Source organism: Ursus arctos, unplaced genomic scaffold (genome assembly GCF_023065955.2).
Source record: "Ursus arctos isolate Adak ecotype North America unplaced genomic scaffold, UrsArc2.0 scaffold_24, whole genome shotgun sequence".
Taxonomy (NCBI): domain Eukaryota; kingdom Metazoa; phylum Chordata; class Mammalia; order Carnivora; family Ursidae; genus Ursus; species Ursus arctos.
Window position 1 is genome coordinate 12,117,682 of NW_026622919.1, and position 25,114 is coordinate 12,142,795.

Sequence of the window (25,114 nt, forward strand, 5' to 3'; positions counted from 1 at the left end):
TAATCCTCTTTCCCATTGCTGAAAGATGAAAGAACTAGGTGCTCCTGGACAGAGGCAGACAGGAGATTTGGAGACATGAGCAAAGACATGAGTTCCCGCTCTGCCTGACACACAAGAGCTCCTTTTTTCAAGTGACAAATATATCTACATCAAACCATTTTCATGTCCTGGAAGGAGGGTGGCCTTCCCAGAATAAGTCCGCATTACTTAGAACTCGACCCTCTCTTCTGCCACTCAAGTTCCCATCCTCTGCATGTGACCCGCTTTCCTGCTCTCTGGAAAATTCCGGGAGCCTGGCGGCGTCCTGAGCGCTCGGAAATGGCTCCATGATGTGCCTGGACTGGGCCTTTCTTCTCACTCACTGTGCAAAAGCAGCGAGGAGGCCCTTCCGACCTGACTGTGTCCTCTGCTTCTAGAAGAGCTTTGTCAATACTCTCCAAGTGTGTCTCTGTTCCCAGGTCTCTCCCTTCCTCGTCCCCCCCCCCCTTCATCTGTCTGTCCGTCTGTCTGTCTCTGCCGCTCTGGCTGTTGGGCTGCTCAGGGGTATCATCTCTTTTTCTCGTCATTTCTAGTTTCCATTTCTTTGTCTTTTTGATCTTTCACAGAGAGTTCTCAACTTTTAATTTTAAATTTTCTATGGATTTTTTAAAAAAATACTGCCATGCTATTCGTGATTTCCGAGAAGGTTTTGCTGTTGTTGTTGTTCTCTGGGTAGCATCGTTGATCCCCTTTTAAGATGAGGAAACGGAGGCCTAGAGAGGTTCAGTAACTTGCCCAGCGTTACACAGCGAGGGAACCAAGCACCACGCTAGCTGCACTCAGGAGAACGGTGCTCCCCGCGGAGCACACTGCACACCTCTCTCTGCTGAGTTATTAGGTCCACAGACACGTGACCCGTCTCTCAATGTCCACCCGCACACACAAACGTCTCTCTGCTCTCTAGAGCGTCTGTTTTTTTCTGAGTTCCTTTTATGTATTTGCTTGGCCAACTAGTTTTGTCTCTGCTTTTCCCTTTAGAAACTTTCCTCACTTGTCTGGTGATCTTTTGTATTTAGAGCGAGGCCTCTACAACAGGCAGGCTTGGGCTGCGTGGACATCCTGTGATAGGGTGTCTTAGAAGGGCCTGGACTCTCCCATGCCCGCCTCTGACTGGACGTTCGTCTTGGGCCATTTCGCCCTGAGCTGCTCCCTCCAGCGTACTTCCCGGCACAGAGATCTGGCCACCAGCGTTTGCAGAGGGGTGTCCACGCCTTCAGGATATCGACTCTTGCACAGTCCCAATTTCATTTTGCCCGCAGCCATGCCTGCATCCCCGCTCTCATTCAATCTCCCCACAGAGCAGACCAGGGGTGGGGGGAGAGGCAGACATGGAAACCCTAATCCCAATGTGATGGGATTTGGTGGTGAGGCCTTTGAGGGAGGAGGTAATTAGGTAATGGGGTGGAATCCCGCCATGGATGGGATGAACGCCCTTATAAGAAGCCTCAGAGCTCGCTCTCTCCTGCCCTGTGAGGCTAACAAGAAGATGGAGTCTACAACCCAGAAGGCTCTCACCAGAACCTGATACGCTGGCAGCCTGAGCTCAGACTTCCCGCTTCCAGAACTATAAATTTCTGTTCTTGATAAGCCTCCCAGTTTATGGAGTTTTATTATAGAACTCGAGCTGACTAAGACAATAGCCATGTGATTTATGGAGTTAAGTTCAAAAGCAATTCTTTAGAGTTTATTGCATAAATCTCTCTGTATCTATAGTCCCACAATACACTGGGTAGTTTTGTTTTTTTCACACTAGAGAGGGCATGTGACTATTACTATTTTTTCTCTTAAGCCATCAGACTTTATTCTACCTCGATAATGAATAAAGCCCTCTCCATTACAGAATGAAGACCACTCTGAACCTCTCAAGGTTAGTCTTGTTTCACTTCTGCCAATATCTTTTAAATCACAAAATGCATGATAAGGTACTTTTTGCTTATTTAATAAACACCTACAGAGCTCTCACCACGTGCTAGGGGCTGCTGTAAGCACTTTAAAAATATTTACTCACTAGAAAATATAAAAATTAGAGTGCCATCAAGATTAAGTTATTTTCCCTAAAAAAGTCGGAGCCAGAGATGCTGGTTTATCCAGGACCACCTGTGTCAGAATCTCACAAATTCACATAAGTGCCTTTGCAACCATCTAATTCATTCATCCATTCCAGGCAACTGGGACTAGAGCAGTGAATAAAACAGACAAACACCCCTCCCGACCTTTACGGAAATTCCAGCCAATTCCGAGTCAATGAACTAACTTACAGAAGTGACAACATTTTAGGTGGCACAAGTGCCATGGAGAGGCTGAAGCAGGAAAGGGATGAGAAGTGATGGAAGGTGGGGGTAGTTGACAGTGTTAAGACTGTGGGAGTTTGGGAAAGGCTCACGGAACGATACGATGCATGAGCACAGACCTGCAGGAGATGGAGGAGACGTGGGGACCTCTAGGGAAAGCAGGCAGAGGGAGGGCCGGTTATGAAAGCCCAGAGGCAGAGGCACATTCAAGGCACAGTGAGGCGGCCATCGTGGTTGGGTCGCTGAGCAACATCTCCCTTGGAGAAGGTCTGAGAGAGAACAAGGAGCCAGATCATTTCTGGTGTTGTAGGCAATTGTATGGAATGTGTCTTTTAATATGAGGGAAACAGCGAGTCACTGAAGAGGTTTCAGTACAGGAGGGGCATGATTTAACTTAAGTCGTCACAGGATTACTCTAACTCCTGTTTGGGGCAAGAACCCAACAGAGCATCCAGTTGGGAGGCTGTCACAAATAATCCGCGATATAACAGAGGATGTGGTGAGAAGTGGTCAGGTTCTTTGAAAGATCTGAAAGTAGAGCCAACTGGATATGCTGTATGATAAAAAGAGATAAACCAAAGATGACTTCAAGATTTTTCTCCCAAGCAACTAGAAGAGCGGGGTTGCCATTACCTTATATCAGGAAAACTATGGGTAGTACAGGTTTTGGGGGGAAGATGAAGAGATTGGTTTCGGACACGTTAAGCGTGGAGACACCTCTCAGACATCTGTGCTGAGGTGACTATTTGGATATTCAAATCTGGAGTTCAGGGGAGAGGTCTAGGTTGGAAGTAAAAATTCAGACATCACCAGTATGTAAGTGCATATGGAACGACGCTCCTGGATGAGATCTCAAGGCATGAGTGCACATAAGACAGACACGTCTAGGTCTACTGAGCCCTGAGCCTGCAAATGTCAGGAGGCTGGAGAGGAGGAGGAAAGCAAACCAAAAGAAAGGCCGGAGAGAGAAGAAATCAGGATAATATGCAATCCTGAAGCCAAATGGAGAAAGTGTTTCAAGGACTATTCACCTGTGTCAGCTGCTGCAGGGACAGAGAGGTCACGTGCAATGAGGACTGAGAAGTAAGCACATGGCTTAAGCCCGTGGAGGATGTTGGTGATTTGAACACAAGCAATTGTGGCGTAGTGTAGAAGCTCCAGAGAAGGAGAGGAAGTGGAGCACATACAATTTGTCCAGAGTTTGGTCACAAGGGAAGGGGAGGAATGGGCTAGAAGCTGCAGGGGAAGTGGGTAAAGATAGGGCTGACTTGTTTTGTTTTTTTTTGTACCATGAGAGAACTAACAGCATGTGTGCAGGCTGATGGGAAAGATCTGGCAGAAGAGAGGGAAAACTTGGTGCTGCCAGAGAGTCAGAGGAGACATGTTCTTGGGTAAAGGGGAAGGGACAGGATCTAGAGCACAGGGATGGAGAGAGCCTTGCCTGGGAGGCCACGTCAACCACGCCCAGCACCAGTGGGGGGGCAAGTTCTGCTTACTTCCACCTTCCCCAGGAAGTACGGGGAAAGAGTCACAGCAAAGCATGAGGATGGGAGAAGAGATGGGTGGAAGATTCAAGGTGGGCAGGAAGGGTATGGATGGTCATCTAGGAAAGTGAAAGGGAAAGGACTGAGGAATGCAGTAGGAGTCTCAGGCCTCCAGGAAGCAATAGGGCCCACTTGAAATCACTAACACCGAATTTAAAGTGAGGCCAGTTGGGGCCACCTAGGTGGCTCAGTCAGTTGAGTGGCCAACTCTTGATTTTGGCTCAGGTCATGATCTCACAGTCGTGAGATCAAGCCCCATGTAGGGCTCCACACTCAGTGGAGAGTCTGCCTGAGATTCTCTCCCTCTCCCTCTGCCCTCCCCCCATGCTCGCTCTCTCTCTCTAAAATAAATGACCTTTTAAAACTACATAAATAAACAAAGTGAGGCCAGCTGATAATATATGAATACCTCCAGAACTTGCCAACAGCTAAATAGAACAGAATCACTACTTTGGAGAATAATAAGAGTGACTGAAGAAAGAAAATTAACTTATCACCCTTCACGGTTCCTATTATGTATTTGACACTAAGTCTCAACGGCCTGAATTTCTGGACTTCTCAAATAAATCTAAAAAGTTCTGGTTTAGGGGCACCCGGCTCAGTTGGTTAAATGCCCTACTCTTCATTTTGGCTCAGTTCATGATCTCAGGGTCATGAGAAGGAGCCCCGAGTTGCACTCCGCACTAGGTGTGGAGCCTGCTTAAGATTCTCTCTCTCTCTTTCTCTCTCTCTGCCCCTCCCCCACCCACACCCTCTCTCCCTCTCTCTCTCTCTCAAACAAAAACAAAAACAAACAACAACAACAAAAAGCTCTGGTTTAGCATGGTTGAAAATTTACAGCTAATTTATCATGAAAACTGTCCCTAAAACATGTTTTGAATAATACTATTCTCAGGATGGTCCTGACTGTACATTTCCATACATAAAGTTAAGTTACGGTTATTTTAACCCAAGCCTTATTTTTATAGCTATCATTACTATACAGAAGGACAGTTTTCAAACATCTGCAGCATAGCCTGAACAGATGTGGAATACCAGATGAGAGGAAAATCATAATTTTGAAGTGAGCAAAGTTACTTTGTTTTGTCATTGCTGTTTTTTTAATGTCTGGCACTTCCTAACTGCTCCCATTATGGCTGGTCAAGCCCTCCACCCTCCACCAAGCACTTAGTTCCCCTCTGCTTTTCTAGGGCCTCTTTCTCAGACCTTTAACAAGGTCCTCCTTGTTAAAAAGCCACCAATGAATTGGTCCACTTTCTCTATGCAATTCCTATCAAAATCTTGGGTTAAAACTCTAGACGAAAGAAATAAACCAATTTTTAGAAAGGTGTTGATGACTGTTAGTCATCCTGATATGCCACTCTTTTGTTGCAGGGTACTTTGCATTATGTCTTCATTCAAAACAGTCTTTCATTCCTTTATTTTCCATTTCTTATTATTGGTGAGAGTTCAGACATTCGTATTTCCAGGAAAGTCACTTAGAGGAGAATTAGGTGACTTCTCCAGAATAACGATAATTAAGGCAAGTCTAGATCTTATAAAGATAAATTTCTCTAAAATATAACAGCATTAGTTTTTGAATTAAATATTTGCTTTTAGGATTAAAAAAAAAGGATGCTTCCCAGATTCTTGAAACATAACATAAAGCTCAGATTATTATGCGGTATTTTCTACTCAAAAACTTTGTAGGCATCCATTTGAAGCACTCCAAACACTGTGAATACAGTTATGGCCAGTTGGTGCCAGATGTTAGTATATAACTGTGCCCCCCACAAAAACAAAAAATATTCAGAGAATTCATAGGACATATTTATATTTAATTGAAATATTTACAGAATTTTCAAACTTGAAGTTGCCTATATTTTACCTCAAAATAAAGGTATAAATTTGTGAAGCATAAGTAAAATTCATTATTTCTGCTTGGGCTATGATGGAGTAACTGGGACCATACTTAATCTGCTACAGTCAAGAGCTAGAAAACTGGACAAAATATAGGGGGAAAAATTGTTTTAGGATGTTGAGAAACAAGAGGCACAGGACTGTGACCCTGTGAAGAAAGGGGAAACAAGTGAGGTAAAGCCTCCCAATCACACTTTTCTTCCTGGAGGCACATCCAGGCCTGAACATAGGCAAGCATAGCAGGATTGTGAACTGAAGAGACAAAGACTGGAGTTTGGGAAGGCTGAGGCACTTGGAGTTTGTGGGGGGCAGGGCACTAGACAGGATGGAGCTGTGCACAGAAGGAGCTCCAGACACCTACCTGGGTTCCCTTTGAGTCTGTTGCTGATAATGAGCTGTGCATGTATAAGGTAAGGTTCTACAAGGCCAAGTAAAAAGTGACTGGTGAGATTTAAGATAACCAAGTTCCCAACCTTACACAAAGCTGAGGGATATTTGACTTCTGACCAGCCAGACGGAATGGTTCTCATAGAACGTCCAGGAAGGTCACGCTCAGTCACGGGGTTAAACTAGCCTTAGAGTAAAGTCAACTTTAAATCTGCTCTAACAAAGTTTAAAAATAAGCCTCAAAAGGGGAGCCTGGGTGGCACAGCGGTTAAGCGTCTGCCTTCGGCTCAGGGCGTGATCCTGGCGTTATGGGATCGAGCCCCACATCAGGCTCCTCTGCTATGAGCCTGCTTCTTCCTCTCCCACTCCCCCTGCTTGTGTTCCCTCTCTCACTGGCTGTCTCTATCTCTGTCGAATAAATAAATAAAATCTTAAAAAAAAAAAAAGCCTCAAATGGATCAAACTGGTCATTGACAAGTAATTGCTTCCTAAACAAAGCTCAATACTTTTTTAAAAGAAGTCAAGAAAATCCAGTATTCAAGAACATAAATTTTATAAAGTCCAGCATTCAATAATAGTTGTCATAAGAAGAAGAAGGAATTTTGAGCCATAGCAGAAGAAAAATTAGTCAATAGAGTTAGACCAACAAATGACAGAGATGGTGAAATCAGTAGACAAAGACTACCATTATGTTTTTAAAATAGCTATTAAAACCACATCTAAATATTTAAACAAAAACATTACATGATGAGGAGAGAAATGGAAGATATGCAAAAAAAAAAAAAAAAAAACCAAAAAAACAAAAAACCCTTAAATATCCCAGGGCATAGCAATATATTATCTGAAAGGAAAATTTCACTGGATGGGATTAACAACAGATTTGGCACATTAGAGGAAAAGATCAGTGAATATGAAGAAAAGGCATTTAAATATCCAAATGACTGGAAAAAAGACAAAAGACTGAATTTAATGAATAATCTCAGTAATGTATGAGACTGTATCATGTCATCTAACATATGTATAATTGTATATCAGAAGGAGAAAGGTTTGGGAAAATATTTGAAGACACAATAGGAACAAGTTTTGCAATATGAAGAAAACTGTAAACCCACCAATGGAAGAAGACCAATGAACAAAAAAGATAAACACAAAGAAAACCACATCAAGATACATCATAATCAAATTGCAAGAACAGAACTAAAGATAACATCTTAAAAGCAGCCAGAGAAGGCAGATGCATTTAAAAGATAAGAATGACTGAGGATTTCTCATCTGAAACTATGCTAGTCAGAAGATAAAATAATGAATCTTTAAAGTGCTGAAAGAAAAAAAAATCTGTCAATCTAGAATTGTGTATTTAGTAAAAATATCCTTCAAAACTGAAGATGAACTACAGACATCTTCGAGCAAAAATCTGTCACCAGTAGACATGAACAACAGGCAAGGTTCAAGGAAGTTGTTCAGGCAGATGGAAAATGATACCAAATGTAAAACTGCATCAACTTGAACAATAAAGAGCACTGGACACAGAAAATAAGTATGTAGATATGAATTATCTTTTTTCCCCTTTAAAAATTTCTTTTAAAGAAAATGTACTTTTAAAAGTAGAAATAAATGGGTGGCTCGGTCAGTTAAGTGGCTGACTCTTGATCTGGGCTCAGGTCATGATCTCAGGGTCCTGGGATTGAGCCCTGTGTGTGGCTCCAAGCTGGGCATGGAGTCTGCTTGACATTCTCTCTCCCTCTCCCTCTGCTCCTCCCCCACTCATGTGCTCTCTCTCTCGCTCTAAAATAAATAACTAAATTTCTTTTTTAAAAAAGCAGAAATAATAAAAGTATATTTGGGGGTTTATAATATATGTAGAAACAGGCTAGGAACAGGAAAATGAAGCTACACTGTTACGAAGGCACTTACATTTTATGGTAAGCTGGTTTAAGAGTATGTGAAGGCAGGGGCGCCTGGGGGGCTCAGTCATTAAGCGTCTGCCTTCAGCTCAGGTCATGATCCCAGCATTCTGGGATCGAGCCCTGCATCGGGCTCCCTGCTCGGCAGGAAGCCTGTTTCTCCCTCTCCCACTCCCCCTGCTTGTGTTCCCTCTCTGGCTGCCTCGCTCTCTGTCAAATAAATAAATAAAATCTTTAAAAAAGAAAAAAAAGAGTACATGAAGGCAGACTGTAATAAAGCTCCATATCACAAAAAAAAAAGGAAGAAAGAAAAAGCTATATCTACTAAGACAATAGTAGAAATAAAATGGAATATTAATAAGTACTCAGGGAATTTAATAAAAGGTATGAAAAGAGGAAAAGAGAAAAAAAGATGAGACAAATAGAAAACAAATAGCAAAATAGTAGAATAAAACCGAACTAAATCAATAATTACATTAAATATAAATAGTTTAAAATTTTACCTAAATGACAAAGATTGTCAGACTGAATCTAAAAGAAAGTGTAACTACATGATATTTTCAAAATAAACACTATAAACATGTTAAAAGTAAAAGGATGAAGAAAAATGAACCATGCAAAAGGTAATCATAAGTGAGGTGGCTATGCTAATATCAAAGTAGATTTGAGAACAAAGAAACTTAGTAGAGAAAAGAGTATTCCAATAATGATAAACATTTAATTCATTACAATGATAGAACAATGCTACTGTGTAGTACCTAATTTCAAGAGCTTCAAAATACATGAGGCAAAGAGCGACAGCACTGAAAGGAGGAATAGGCAAATCCACAAATTGTAAATGAGATTTCAATCCTACTCTCTCAGGAATTGATAGAAAAAGGAGATAGAAAATTAGTGAGGATGTAGATGATCTGAAAAATGCTGTCAACCAACTTGATCGTTAATCAGACACCATATTCTGGGTCATAAAACAACTTTCAATAAATTTTTAAAGGACTGAAATCACACACAGTATATTCTCTGACCACAATGAGATTAAATTAGAAATGATAATAGATGTGTACCTCACATTCTTGAAATTCTCAGAATATTAAAAATACACCTAATTTCTATGGGTCAAAAAATAATTTACAAGGGCAATTAGAAAACATTTTAAAATTAATGAAAATGGAAGTATAGTGTTTGTGGAATGCAGCTAAATCAGTGCTTAGGGGAAATTTTTAGCTTTGAATTATTTTATTAGCAAAAAAGGAAAATCTAAAATAAGTGATACAAGCTTCCCCTAAAGAAGCTTGAAAAAGAACAGCAAATTAAAGACAAAATAAGCAAAAGAAAAAAAAAATAAATGCTAGAATAGAAATCAATGAAATAGAAAACAAAAAGAACAGAGAAAATCAGTGAAACCAAAAGCTGGTTCCCTGGGATAAAATAAAAATCGATAAATCTCTAGGTAGACTGATCAGAAACAACTGAGAGAAGATACAAATTAACCAATTTCAGGAACAAGAGAAAGGGGACATCACTATCAGAACCCACAGAGATTAATAGGGCAATAAGAAAATACTATGAGTAACATATTGCCAAAATTTTTGGATAATTTAGGCAAAATATGAAAGTCTCTTAAACGATACAAATTACCAAAAGTAAGGCAAGAATAAAAAACTCAAAGAGTCATACATCTCTATAAGTATTAAACATGCACACACACACACACGCACTCACTCACACACTATACTGAAGCCCAAGCGGCTTCACTAGTGAATTGTATCAAACATCTATGGAAGAAATAATATCAATTCCATATAAACTCTTCCAGAAAAGAGAATATGCAGAAACGATGTCACAATAACTTAAGGGAGTGTTGTTTCTCCACCAAAACATGGATTCCACCTCTTACCACCATCAGGAGTCTGATAGCCCATTCTCCTTCCCTTTCACATCACCAATATTTCCTCCTACATTGACTCCTTTCCAGGTGATTGTAAAAGGCTAATTTTACACACATAGACACACACATAGACATAGACACACACACACACACACACACACACACACACACACAGAGCCTGCCCTGAAATCCTGATATATCCCTGTGATGGTTTTATTAACACTTACTTTGAGTACCTCCTCCATGTCGGACACTCTATGTTTACAGACGTAAACGACTTACTGCAGTTGGGGAGGAGACAAATAAGTGAGTCAATAAAATACAGCACAAATGTCACGGAAGAGCTATGCACAGGGGTTATTAGGGAAAAACTATGAGATACCTCAACACTGGAGAAGGCTTTTGCAAGGAGGTGAATATTAAAGGCTAATGATGATGAAGATAATGACGATGATGATAGCAACAACAAAACAATAACCAGTATTTATTTTGCTCTTACTCTACTGACACATATTGTTGAAATGTTTTACATATATTAACAGATCTAACCCACCCCAAAACTCTGTGAGGTAGCCACAGTTATTATCCTCATTTATAGACTGCGAAACTGAGAGAGAGAAAGGTGAAAAAACTTGCATGAGGTTATCAGCTTGGAATGAATAGGAATCAACTGAATGGAAAAGAAAGAAGAAAATTCCAAATGGCGGGAGTAACAGGTGCAAAATATGAATGTATAAAAATTATATATAAAATATATAAATATATTTAAAATAATGTTAATATTTTAGTATATTTTTAAAATACATAATATATGACATAGCATACACAATATATTTTAATAATGCACATATTAATATTTTAATATTTAGTAATATATTTTAAATAAGAGTTGTAATATATAGAATATCTTTATATAATACACATAGAAAATTTCTTGTAATCTATCATCCGGGGTACCAGTGTTGACATCTTAGTGATCTTTATGAACGACACACTTGCAGGTACCAGGATATTTCTGAAGCCTAAACCTCGTATTCTCTTCCATTCTCCAAACCCAACCCAGCTTGGCATGCTACCCTTACTACCTCACCAAAAGGATGACATAGCAGAAATACAGAGGAAACAAAGGAAGTAGTGTTTGGCTTTCGACTCTATAACCTGGGCCAGTGGGACTCAACTCAGGGCAAAAAGTGTATCAGTCACAGTGGGTCTTACTCCGTCTGCTTGCCCTACGGCTTCCCCACCCCAGACTAAAAATGATTCCCTAGCTTGGGGGAATGAGACGTCGTCTGAAGTGAAGGGGAAAATGTTTATGCAGGAGTCCGTTCCTGAGGGAAGGCCTTGTTTCTTGTCCGAATCTCTGGGCCAAGCCTGAAGGATGGGGAACCCATGGACCCCCACATAGAGACAGGGCTACTCTAATTGCAGAGGGGGCTGTGCTCACATGCCAGACAGGGCAAGGGCCCACGTGACCTTGCATTCTTAGCCACCCTGGTACGTACAATGGAGCTGTAGCAGAAACGGGCTGTGTGGTGTGTATATCTACGCAGGCCGCCAAGACTGCTGTACCCAGTTCCCTGTGCGTTCACACCTCTCCCCGACGAAAGGCAAGATGGTGATAAAACCTCCTGGGTGTCAGAGAGCAGCATGGATGTAGCACAGAGAATGCAACGTCTGAGGGGCTTTAAAGAGAAAGGAGGGGTTACAGAGAAGTGACCCGGATCAACCGACGACCAAAGATCGGGGCCACAGAGGTCTCAGGGGACGCCCGCGTGGACGGGTCACACCCAGGATCAGAGGGCTCCATGCTTCATCCACCACACCATGGCATGGTAGAGCCCTCGCGCTCACATGCTGTCCTGGGGAAGGGGGAGACTGACTGGGGTCTGAGGTGACTGAGGACATGTATCAAGTTTTTGCCATGCAGCCAAATGGCGACTCAAAACAGAAACTGGGATTGTAGCAAAATAAGCACGTCTGAGTTTAGGACCTGGGATGTGTACCATTTCATGTATAGCACTAGTAAGGGCTGGGGTGAGACTTTGGTGGCATCTGGCTCGGATCCCCCTTGCCATCAGGCCTCCCCTCCAGGAAGGAGAGGTCTATGAGAGGATGGCAACAGTCGGGAGACAGATGACAGGCTGGTTCTGCGCCCGATACCGTGGATGCGCGGAGGGTCCTGGAGTGTGAGGCCTAGACTCCCTCCTTCCAGGCTTGAATTAACATTTGACCTGCAGATGTCAGTGCTCTATACTGAGCGATTCTTCAGTTATAATTCATTTCTAAAAAATTGATTAAGTCATTTTATACAGTTGCTTTACCCAGAACCAGAATCGAGTAATGAGGAACTCCAAGTGCTCTGCTTTTGTCACTGCCTAACTATTTTGTAAGAATTCCACGAAAAGCCACATCCTCTATAAAGGAAGAAAGAAGCCAGACCGTTCTGGAAAAGGGCTATGGTATCATTATCAATATCACTACTTCTTGGGTTCTCAGTAAATATCGGCGGGTCCATTCTCAGAAAAAGTGCCCATATTCCTGAATTTGGCCCTATTTCTGACTAGGCGTAATTAGTATTGAATACATTCTCAGTCTACATTAAATAATGTGCATTTAATGACAGATAACCTATAGAATAACATGGGACAGTTGATTTTCTGCCATCACTGTAATTCAGAAGGACTAATTTTCTTGCCGTTGCAACATAGGTATTTAGGTGGCTAACACCCATAAATGATCACATAAGATTTACATGAATTTCCACCCCACTCACTGAATAAGAAAGCAAACTGTGAAACAAGCTTATGGAAATAGTTAAAGAATTAAGATCTAATCATATTTCAAAAGCTCACCCTCAGAGGAACACTCTGAAGCAGAGGCCACAGAAACTGAAACTCATTTATGACTTGGGCAGAAATACAAACTTTAAGAGAATGAAGGAGAAAAAAAAACTTTACTTTGCTCTAGGGAAGAAGCAACTATTCTCTGATGTGCAAAAAAGAATTTATCATCAAAGGCCAAATGTAAATGGGGCCAATTAATTTTTTTTAAGAATCTCTACCTTTCATAATATTTTTATGCCTTTGTTACTGTTACGCTTTACACCGAAATCTAAGGTTGCATGATTTGACAAAAGTTGAAGAAAAATGACTGCTGTATTTAACAAAGTTTAACATATTTAATATACATTTTAAGTTTAATAGGAGTGACACATTTGTTGGTGCAGTACCTTTAGGAAGCAGATAGAAGATCTGTCTCAAATATATGACTTTAGACAATGAAACATGATGATATTGTCCAATGATCAAATGATGTTAACTGAATTATTTGGTAAGTAATAAATTATTTCAAATAGGCTTTGAATCTGGGAGTTAGAGAAGTCGATTTGTCATACTCATAAATCCCATTATTATTTTGCTTATTGTTTTGGAAATTTTTCTACTTTTTGGCTCATTTGTATAAGAAAAAAAGAATGTAATGAATATGAACTGGAGAGTTTATGAAATCATGCATTTATAGGAAGTTGCTATGTTAGATTTGTAGGCAGTTCAATATAAATCTCAATACTTAACAAACTCTCTGTTAATTTTCTACTGGATAATTTTGGAAGTGTGGAATAGGTGCTGGGAGGACATTCTTGAGATTCAATCATTGGATCCTCCTAATTGAAGATTTCATCCAGAGTTTATCCAGCCTCCTAGGGTCATCTATATGAAGATAGAATTACCATACCAATTAATTCTTATTTTTATTTTATTTTTTTACCATATCAATTTATTTAAAAATAATATTCAAATGTTTGACTACAATGAGTATGATGCCTATAAAAAATATGCCTGGGTGGCTCAGTTGGTTAAGCGTCTGCCTTTGGCTCAGGTCATGATCCCAGGGTCCTGGGATCGAGCCCCATATCGGGCTCCCTGCTCAGTGGGGAGCCTGCTTCTCCCTCTCCCTTTGCCCCTTTCCCTGCTCATGCTCTCTCTCCCTCTCAAATAAATAAAATCTTAAAAAAAAAAAAACCCAAAACCATGTTCTATCCCCCCTTTGCATACACAAAGTCTTCAGTTGGTTTTGTTGCTGTGAATTTCCCATCACCCAGACCCTCAAAACTACTTCAACCATCTTTTTCACCAACTCCAGTTACTTTGACTATCCCAACAACTGTTGCCAAACGGTAAGCAGTAGAGCATGGTAGTTAAGGGCACCAGCTCTGAAGTTAAACCAACATGGGTGGTGTGACCATGGGCAAATTATTGAACTTTGCTGGGCATTACTTTATAATGTGCAGATAAAGTGGTCAATAAAGATTAAATAGGCCTGAGGTTTAGCAACATGGGAACGGTGGAGGCTCAAGATGGCAAGGGATCAGAGAGTGGTGAGTAAGCACTGGAATGAGGATAAAGAGCACGTTCTTTATGCGTGAGGGAACGGGCAAAATAAAAGGGAAGGCAACAGTGATCAAAAGGAGAACCTGATGGGCTGAGATCTTGGAGGCGAACGAGCTGAGTAATGTTGAGGTCGAAGACATGTCTGCATTTTTTGACGGATAAAGTGGAAACAAGAGAGAAGTTACTTTACTAGAGAGCTGAGCTTACAAAACTGTAGGATCAGGCTATTAGAAAAGTCAGCTGTCAGAATCAGTCTTTTGCAATCAATTCTTGTTAATCTTTCTTGTTCCTTCTTTCACTTTGGGTCCTTGAAAATAACTGCTGTCTCAGATTCTTTACTGGGGAAGCAATTTTTTTTTCTTGACATGTCCCCCAAAATGGGGTGCTCTGCTGCTTTTGACATTGCTAATAATTTTTATTTGTAACTGCTTAAATTATAAAATTGACACATGCAAAAGAACATTCTGCACGTTTATGAAAGATGATAAAGAGCCCCCCTACAACCACCATACCACTTGAGAGCTAGCTTTGCAAATGCCAGCGACCGTCCCACCCCACTGCATCCTCTAACTCCTCCCGAGAATTAACCACTACTCTAAATTTTATTTATTGCCTTGCTTTAAAATACCACATACGGAAGGATCTCTGACATATTGGTTTTAGCCTTATACAAACATAATCATGCTCTGTGTAATTTCCTGAAACTTGCTGTTTCTCAGATGTTTTTTAAAAAATGAATTCATGATGTTTCATTTGAAGCTGTATTTCCCTCATAGTCACTGCTTGAGAGTTTTCAATTGTGTGAACAGATCAAAATCATTCATTCTTGTTAACAGGCATTTGTGCTTTTCATTTTTTCTTCCACGAACCACGCTGCTATGAGCATTCCTATGCATGTCTTCTGGTGCGTATTTGTGGGTTCCTAGGGCATATGCTAAAGAGCTGAACTGATGGTCATAAATCAAACGTTCAGCTTTAAAGGATAATGCCACCAACATTTTATAGTCTCACCACAGTGTCTAAGAGTTCTTTTTGTTCCACACTTTCAACCCTACTTAGCATTGTCAGACTTCCTACGTTTAATAGCAGATTTAGTAAGAATTCACATACCATATAGTTCACACTTTTCATCTGTACAGTTTTGAGGGGTTTTAGTATATTCAAAGGGCTGTCTATCTATCATCATTATCAACTTCCAGAACATTTTCATCACCTCAAAAAGAAACCCCACACCAGGGGCACCTGGGGGGCAGCCTGCTGAGCGTCCAGCTCTCGATTTCGGCTCAGGTCAGGATGGTGGCGTCCTGAGATGGAGCCCCGTGTCAGGAATCTCTGCTTAGCACAGAATCTGCTTATCTCCCTCTCCCTCTGCTCCTCCCCCAGCTCATGCTCTCTTTCTCTCTCTCTAAAATAAATAAATCGTAAAAAAAAAAAAAAAAATAACAGAAACTCCACACCCTTTAGCAGTTGCTTCCCATTTTCCCCTCCCCCCATCACTGACGAATATTAATCTCTTTTCTGTCTCTATGGATTTTCTTATTCTGGACATTTCATAGAAACTGGAGTTATTCAACATGTGGCCCTGTGACTGGCTTCTTTCAAGTAGCACGTCTTCAAGGTTCATCCACACTGCAGCCTAGATCAGCACTTCTTTCCTTTTCGCTGTCAACTAACATGTCCCGCTGTATGGCTACACCGCATTTGGTTTATCCATCAGTTGATAAACATTGGAGTTGTTTCCACTTCTTGGCTATTATAAATAATGTTGCTGTAAATATTCTTATACATGTTTTTTGGAGGGGAAATAGATTTTCAATGTTCATCCCTCAACAGAAGATCATGGGGATTCTATTTGCAGGTGTCAAGCTCCTAGGTAGGAGTGGAATTGCTGGGTCATATGGTAACTCTAATGTTAAACTTTTTAAGGAACTGCCCAACTATTTTCCTAGGTGGCTGTACCATTTTTCATTCCCACCAGCAAAGTATGAGGGTTCTAATTTTTCTGCATCCTTGCTAAAGTTTGTTATTTTCTCTCTTTTTGATTGTAGCCATTTTTGTGGATATGCAGTAGTATGGTTGGCTCCTTTGATCCCTTGCACAGTAGTAGCAAACATAGGGGCTCGGGTCATTCTCTGAAAGCTCTACTTGCCTTTGGTTTTTCATGGAGATGCTCTAAAATAGTGGCTCCAATCTGGGAGCATTCGACTTATGGGGCATCACAGCATTATCAGAAGACAGGAGGAAAAGCGAGCCTCAGGCCTGTAAGTCAAATCTCCATAATCTACTGTTGAAGGGTGACCCCCATCCCCTTACTGATGCTGAGTTCTTCAAACTGTTCAGATTCTTCCAACTAGGCCTTTGCAGCACCACTGCTAAACCTTCCATCCTAGTCGAATGCTCTCTTGGGGAGACACCTGACGCACACACTCACCAACTGGCCTTTTATTTCCTTTCAAACCAAAATCAGCACCACAAGCCATCCTATCTATAACCCAATTACACTTTATTCTGATGCCACTTGGAATGGAGAGGTCTTAATCCTCATATGACCTTTCAGGGATGATCTGTTGATGTCAGATGTCAGACTGACTTATTCTAGCATTAGTGTAAGCCTTCTAGATTTCATGAAAGAAAACTTAAATTTAATTAATAAAGTCATTAATTAATTAATTAAAAGTAATTAATGAAATCAATTAAAATTAATAAAAGGATGATGATAGACTAATACAAATAAAACAAGGAACAAAAACCTTGAGAAATAATTTTGCATAGCTTAAATATCTGTGAATAGGCTACAGCACTGAGAAATATTTCTCCAGACAGGATTACAACAAAGAAAAAAATAGTGAGAGGAGGAAAAGTTGAGATTCTAAACATACTGAATCAGAATCTCCAGGATCTTGGGGCCTGGGCATCTACATTAAAGACTCTCCCTTTGTTTCTAATAGTCCGCCAAGTTTGGGGACCACTGCTCCAGCTAATTGAGGATATGACTGAGAGCACTTTTCTAAATAAAAAACAATAATTTGCAAAGCACATAATTTCTGCTTATACTACTGCTATATTATCTCATTTCTATTGTGACTTTTCTTTGAAAAGAACCCAACAAGTTGAGGCTGGTTGTTTTAAATAAATGAATATCATCAACTTTGATAACCCCCAAAGGGTTGCTATGGTAACACAGAAAAAAGATAATCACCATCAAGATCTAAATAATCAAGGTTGCTCAGTGATCTTAAGCTGGCTTAGTTTTAATGGCTTTAAATGCCCGAAAAGCAAACAGTCAGCTCCAAGGAGTCAGACGGTATAACTACCAGAGCATTTAACTAATTGCCTTGTCCCCCAACACCCCAAATAAAAACAGAGAGGAATACAGTGTTTGGTCATGAAAGCAATTAAAATACATTAAAAAAACAGAGTTTTCTCGGACTCTTCCACTCTCAGCTCGTATTTGCCTAATTCAAGCCACGCAGCTAGGTGTTAGCATTAACGTCTCTGAACTAAATACAAAAACTCAAAGTCATTTTGGGATTTGATCCTCATTCATTTTCAACCAAATATCCAAATTCATTTCGAATTCACACAAGGACCGCAACAGCTTCACCTAAATCAGTTTCCTACAAGTTAAACATCCCTCCTACACTCAGATGTGATTGTGGAACTACTTTGATCTTTATTCCCAAATTTATTGCTCTGTGTAATCCATGACAAAATATAATGTGATTTACTGTATCTCTATATGACAGCCCAGCAGCTGACAGAATTTAATAACTCAGCCTAAGAAAAAAACCCTTCTGGCACCAAAATCTACAGATCGTAATGGGGACTCTTCAGTATCAGTTTACAATGAAGCTAATACAAGCTGATCATAAGAACTTCAAAACAATTCTTTTTTCTTCCTCACGTATTTAATGAAGGAAATTTTTATTCCCTCAACGTGCTTTGTAGCTGCGAGCAAGCAATTCTGGAACATTTTGCTCTTGTTCTCATTAAAACAATGCAGGACTAGTCACTACTGATGTTCCTTCCTCAAAGAAAAGGACTTCATTTCTCCTTTGAATTTGAAATAAGTGAAGAAACACAAATGTGGGAAAGTAGGAGACTCTAAAAAAAGTCAATTTGTAGTGGTTATGATACAGAAAAAGCACAGATTAATTAGGCATCATATATATAATTATTGAAATGAAGACTCGTCTTTGAAATTGCTAGGGCTGAAGTTTCTCTAAAATTCCCTCTCCCTCAACATCAGTCTGCATCCAGGGATGGAAATGAGACAGCCCTGAGGTCTCTTTCAACTCAAAATTTCCAGGATGTTTGAGACTGCTTTTTAGAGGGTCATGGTGGTTCTCACTGTGGGGTGGTGATGGGTCTGAGGGTCTCCCATACTTTCCAGCCAAAGCTGGAAAAGAGGGAGATGCTTATAGCTTGCTTGTCTAGCTCCCTTGGAGACAACTGGGTGGGGTGTGAATATGGAATGGAGCCTCAGCAATGGGGTCTGGCTTGGTTGGCAGAGCTCCAAATTCCCTCTGGAATCTCACTGGCTTCCCAGCACTGTGGTTCTCAACAAAATGCCCCCAGACTCCCACCTCTTGGATCTTTAGGTGTTTGTCAGCCTATGACCCAAATCCATGGGGATTCACATCCTTATCACCTCTCCAGGATGTTTGGTTATAAAAGGTAAATTATATATTGTATATTTAAATTTGAAACTTAATGTCTTTCTATAGACATTTGAATGAAACATTCTTTTTTTTTTTTTCAAGATTTTATTTATTTATTTGACAGAGAGAGACAGCCAGCAAGAGAGGGAACATAAGCAGGGGGAGTGGGAGAGGAAGAAGCAGGCTCTTAGTGGAGGAGCCTGACGTGGGGCTCAATCCCAGAACGCCAGGATCACGCCCTGAGCCGAAGGCAAATGCATAACAACTGCGCTACCCAGGCGCCCCTGAATGAAACATTCTTATCTAGATTTGTGTATCACTTGGAAAGGCTGGCTGGTCGGTCAGCTAACTTCCAAGAGTATTCAAGCACTTCTTGTGAAACCATCCACAAGGTGCATCTAACTTGTTGAAATCCACTGTGGATCACAATCTGATTCCCCACTTTGCATGTCTGAAAACTCAATGTTGCTCATGTGTAGGTTACTGGACTCACAGAGACTAAATCCACAGCAGAGCCAGGTTCTGAAGGGCATTTGATGTTATCCTATGTTCTATCCATTATTAAATTTCATTTAGATTTGCACATAACTTTGCTCACACCCTAAACCAGCTTCTTGACATGCTTAATACTGGTCGGTTGTCATGCATCTCCAGGACTATAATCTCACAAGAGAACTTGGAAAAATTCCAGGAATTTTTACTGTCTCTTGTTTGGGAAGGTTATGGTTAATTCATTCAGAATCTAAAGCTACTAAAACCCTTGAAGTGCTTTTTCTAATTAATTACATGACTATCGTTTTCAATTCACCTAAAAATAAAGACCAAATAAAACCCCATGTACAAATATATCATGAAACAGACTTTGCTCTAGAGTACTTTAGTGGGCTCTTAATTTTTTAAAATGGCCACAAGCCTTCAGAGTATTTTTAAAACAAAACAAAAACAGAAGATGTGAACTAAATAATTTACTAGCTGAACAGGTGGAAACTAAATTTTTAAATTTCCTTGACTGATCAAAGGTACAATAGAAATGTTTTCATGCAAGATAGACTCAAAAGCTGTGCCCTTCCACTTGTTTTTCAAAGTTTAAATTTGAGTGTCGTATTTAATTCTCCAGTGTTACTTCCCCCTTTTTTTGAGGTGAAATAAAGAGGAAATGTTTTCTATGCACAATTTCCTAAAAAAAAGTTTGTTTTCTTTCATTCCTTACATTTGAAATAAAACCTATGGCTGCCAACAGATCTCTAGAAATTTCTACCAATAAGAAACGCCATGTCCTTGACAGCTGAGATAAAAAGTTTCTAATCCCCCTGATATAATTTCCCAATGTGCTAACCCCTCCACTTCACCCAGACATACTCATTATTGGTTATATCTATTCTCTTGTTTGTCTCCCACTCCATTCTGACTTCAGAGCCAAAAATTCAAGGTTTTGGCCAAATCAAGGAATCTGAGGCCAAGGAATTTGGATTTTACTCTGGAGGCAGTGGGATGCATTCAAGGTCTGTGAGCAGCGAGTGAAATCATAAAGCTATCGTTGAGAAGATGGCTCGCCTGGGACCATGGAGAATGAACCAGAAAAGCAGAGCAGATAACTGTGGCAATAGTCAAAGAGAGCTGCTGCCAATGGGTGAGGGCTTTTGTTCAAAGTCCTAATGAGAGGACAGTAACTGGGGAGACAAAGGAAATGAACCACGGCTCTCCTAGCCTTGTGCCTCTTTCTGAAGGAGAAAGCTGCATTAGGGAAAATCATAAAATTAAACAAAAGGAAATAATAGCATTTTCAACTCTTTGCACTTTTCTACCATCTATCTTTCACCCAAATACTAACACATTCACAAATGGATTTTCCTATAGTAATTCCTTGTTTAAAGATGTTTAATTTGGGCATATTTTTCAGAGTGCAACTGGAACAAATGAAAGATGTATTGAGAGGTCTAACTATGGGTGGATCATAAATAATTCTTCAGAACGTGGGGATGAGAAACTTAACTGTGGGTGGGTGTGAAATCAATCTCTCATGAGTTCTCCCACCTCTTGATACATTCCTTTCACAATATTATTAATTGCTTTTTTTCATAATCCACACTCTCTTTTTAAAATTGATATGTAATTCATTTACTACCTTACTCATCCTTCTAAAGTATACAGTTCAGCAATTTTTAGGATATTCACAAAGTTGTGCAATCATCTAATTCCAGAATATTTTATCAGCCAAAAGGAAATCCTGTATTATTAGCTGTCATTTTCCATTTCCCCCTCCCCTCAGCCCCTTGAAACCTCCAGTCTACTTTTTGTCTCTACGAATTCGTCTATGAACATTTCATATAAATGGAATCATACAATGTGTAGCCTTTTGGGTTTGGTTTCTTTCACTTGCATAATGTTTTCAAGGTTCATCCATGTTGTAGCATGAGTCAGTACTTCATTCCTTTTTATGGTCAAATAATATTCCATTGTACGGATATACCATATTTTATTTATCATCATTAGTGGGCATTTGGGCTGTTTCTACTTTTTGACAATTATGAATAATGCTCCTATGAACATTTATGTACACGTTTTTGCATGGACTTATGTTTTCATTTCTTTTGGGACATACCTAAAAGTGAAATTGCTGGGTCTTATGGTAATGTTATGTTTAACTTTTTGAGGAACTGCCAAATGGTTCTCTGCCATTTCACATTCCCACCAGCAAAATATGAGGGTTTTAATTTGTTCACATTTTTGATATCTCTTATTATCTTTTTGATTGCAGCCTTCTTAGTGGATGTGAAGTAGTATCTGATAATGGGTTTGATTTGCATTTCTGAAATGACAAATAATGTTGAGTATCTTTTCAATGTGCTTATTGGCCCTTTATATACCTTCTTTAGAGAAATATCTATTCAAACCCTTTGCTCATTTCAAAATTGGATTATCTTTCTTTTCATTGTTGGGTTATAAAAGTTCTTTATAGAGGCTTGTAGACCCTTATCAGATAGATGATTTGCAAATATTTTATCCCATTCTGTGGATTGTCTTTTTGCTCTTTGGTGGTTATGTTCCTGGAAGCACAAAAGTTTTTACTTTTGATGAAGTCCAATTTATCTATTTTCCCTTTTGTTGCTTCTGTGTTTGTTGTCATAGCTCTGAAACCACTGCCTAACCCAAGGTCACAAAGATGTATATTTTCTCTTAGGAGTTTCATAACTTCAGCTCTTCTTACATTTGGTCAAGCAGGGTTGCTATTAACAAATTCTCTCAGTCTTTATTTACCTGTGAACCTTTTTAATTTATCCTTTCTTTCTGAAACATGATTTTACCTGATGCAGAATTCTTGGCTAAAGCATGCTTCCTTTAGGACTTTGAATATTTCATTCCACTGCCTTCTGACCTTCATGGTTTCTGATGAGAAATCAGCTGTTGATCTTGCCATTAGTTTTCTTATACATAGTTTCCTTATTTCTTTGAACATATCTCAAATAGTTGACTTAAAGTCTTTATCTACTAAATCAAACATCTGGGCTTCCTTAGGGACAGTCTCTATTGATTTTGTTTTTCCCTGCCCACAGGCCATACTTTGTTTCTTTGCATGTCTCATAATTCTTTTGCTGAAAACGTTACATTTTGGATATTATAATGTGGCAATTATGGAAATCAGATTCTCTCCTTTCCCCAGAGTTTTTTGTTGTTGCTGGGGTTTATTGTTGTTATTATTTTTAGTGACTTCTGAACTAATGCTGAAAAGTATGTACTCTGTCATAAATGGTCACTAAAGTTTCTGTTTGATTGGTGATACACTAATGATTGGGCAGAGGTTTCCTTAAATGTCTTCTGGTTTTTGCCAAGGGCCTATATGTACTTGTAGGTGTACACCTTCAGCACTAAGATAGCAGATTACGACTTTGCCTTAGCCCTCTCTTCTTATTTGTTCAGAGCATCAAGAGGCTTCTCTTCCTATTTGTGCAGGCCAGAGTTTAGAGTTTAGAATCTTCTCAGATCTTTCCTAGGCATGCACACAGCCCTGGACGTGCACGTGGCCATACAACTGTACATGGCATTCTAGATTCCAAGTAATATATTGGAGATTACGAAAGCCCTTTGGACAGCTCGTTTCCCAGTTTTACATTTGAAGCCTTTGGGTTAGCCTACTGTTTGCCCCAGCTGTTATATACCATGTCAGGCAGCCATGATCTTAAACAATTATCTCTAATTGTTTTTGAAAACTATTCCCAGAGAAAAGGGTTTTCTTACTGGGTGAACTCCAAGTCTGGACACATAAAGACAGCCTTCTGAGTGGGGTCTCCCTGGGATCCATTAGATAGGTCAAATAACAATAGTTCTCAGGAAATAAGCTTTAAAGGAGCTACCTGTTTGAGCTCCCTGGTGGTTTCCAGGCTACTAATTTTCTCCATGATTGCTGGCTGTTAGTTTTCAATGTGACTGCAGAGCTGGGAAGAAAGGTAGGATACGACTAGCATAAGTTTAAAAATCACAAAGTTGCTCTTCTTACTGGGTTCAGCTGGGTTTTGTTTTTGTTTTTAATGAATGTTCCCTAGATTGCTCTAAGCCTTTGGTTAATTTCCACAGTTCTGAAAAGGTTGATTATGGTCATTTTTGCCTGTTTTCTCATTGCTTCACGGAGGAAAGAATTTTTGGAGGTCTGTACTCTGACATTTATCCTGACATCTTCCCCAGCACATTCATTGAGTGTTATTTTCCACAGGGTTACATCACTTCCTGTATTCTCTTCTTATTCCAGAAAATTTCCTTGGAAAATATCATCCATGTGTAGGTCTTCGGATTCCACCCAAAAGTCAGTATCTCTCAAATCTATATCTTCAACACAAACATTTTATCTGAAAGTCTTATTGATGACCAATGGCCATTTCTATGTGGATATTTCACAGGTGTCTCTACTCCAACATATCTTAAAACCTTCATCCACTTGATTACCAAAACCAGGAAACTGGGAGACATTCTAGATTACTCACTTCCTTTTATCTTCAAGTCTTCATTAAACACTCCTCCATCAAATCTGCCGACATCCTACCTTCCACAAAGCTACTCATTCTCTTATCTTATTACATCTATCCCCTTGTATATAATTTATTTACATGGATGTTCCCCTTACTAGACAACAGCATCACGCAAGCAGGAATTGTATACTATTCATCTTCTTATTCCCAGAACTCATCATATTGCCTAGCACATTATAGTAAGTCATACATTTTATCAGTGCAGATTATATTTTCCAAAGATGTCCACACCAATATACCCTTTCCCACATGTTCTGTTCACAATATAGTGTTCATATTCCTGCATTAAGAGATGAGGTCAAAGATCTCTCTTCTTGGAATTGGGCAAACTTTGTAACTGCCTTGGCCAAAAGAATGTGGTAGATATGACACTACTTGGATTTCTGAGAGTAGGTCAAAAGGGTGATACAGATTCCACCTGGTTCTCTGTCTCAGGACATGAGCCTTGGGAATCGTAAGCCAACATGTGAGAAGTCAAGCTATCCTGAAACTGCCATGTTGAGAAACCACATACAGAGAGATGTCAGAGGAGCCCCAGTTGTTTGAATCTTCCCTGCACAAAAACCAGAAATGTGAGGAAAAAGCCTTCAAATGGCTTCAGCCCAGTTACTGTCTGACTGCAACCACATGAGACATCCCAAGCCAGAACCACTGTTATACAGCTCCTGAATTCCTGACTCACAGAAAGTTAGGCAATAATAAATGTTGTAGTTTGATGCCACTGCCTCAAATCCTTTTCTTTCTCTACTGTGCAACATTTTTAAATGGAAAAGAGTGGTAAATATATGATTAAAAGAAAAGTATCTCATACTTGTGTCAAAAGTTTTCAAAATGTAATTTATGTAGATGCAAAATTAGCTTGCATCTAGCAAGGAAGACTTTTCCCCAAATACCTAGAGGTTGCATTATTTTCTCAAAATTTGATTGCATAATTTAACCCAGCCCCAAATAGTATCCTGAAAACTCTATTCTCCACTCCAAATAAATAATTTCATAGAAATAATCTCTGGATCATAAAGATAACTTCTGGATCATTCATATTACAAGTTGATAGCATTATAATATCTAAATGTATCATGTTTCATGCATTGA

The 25,114-nt window shown here is 39.7% G+C and overlaps 1 protein-coding gene across 8 annotated transcripts in view; it reads right to left on the bottom strand.

Moving 5' to 3' along the window:
• The window catches only part of CEP112 (centrosomal protein 112), a 418,880-nt gene that overhangs the window by 117,498 nt on the left and 276,268 nt on the right, over positions 1-25,114 (bottom strand). The gene's annotated exons all lie outside the window — the stretch shown is intronic.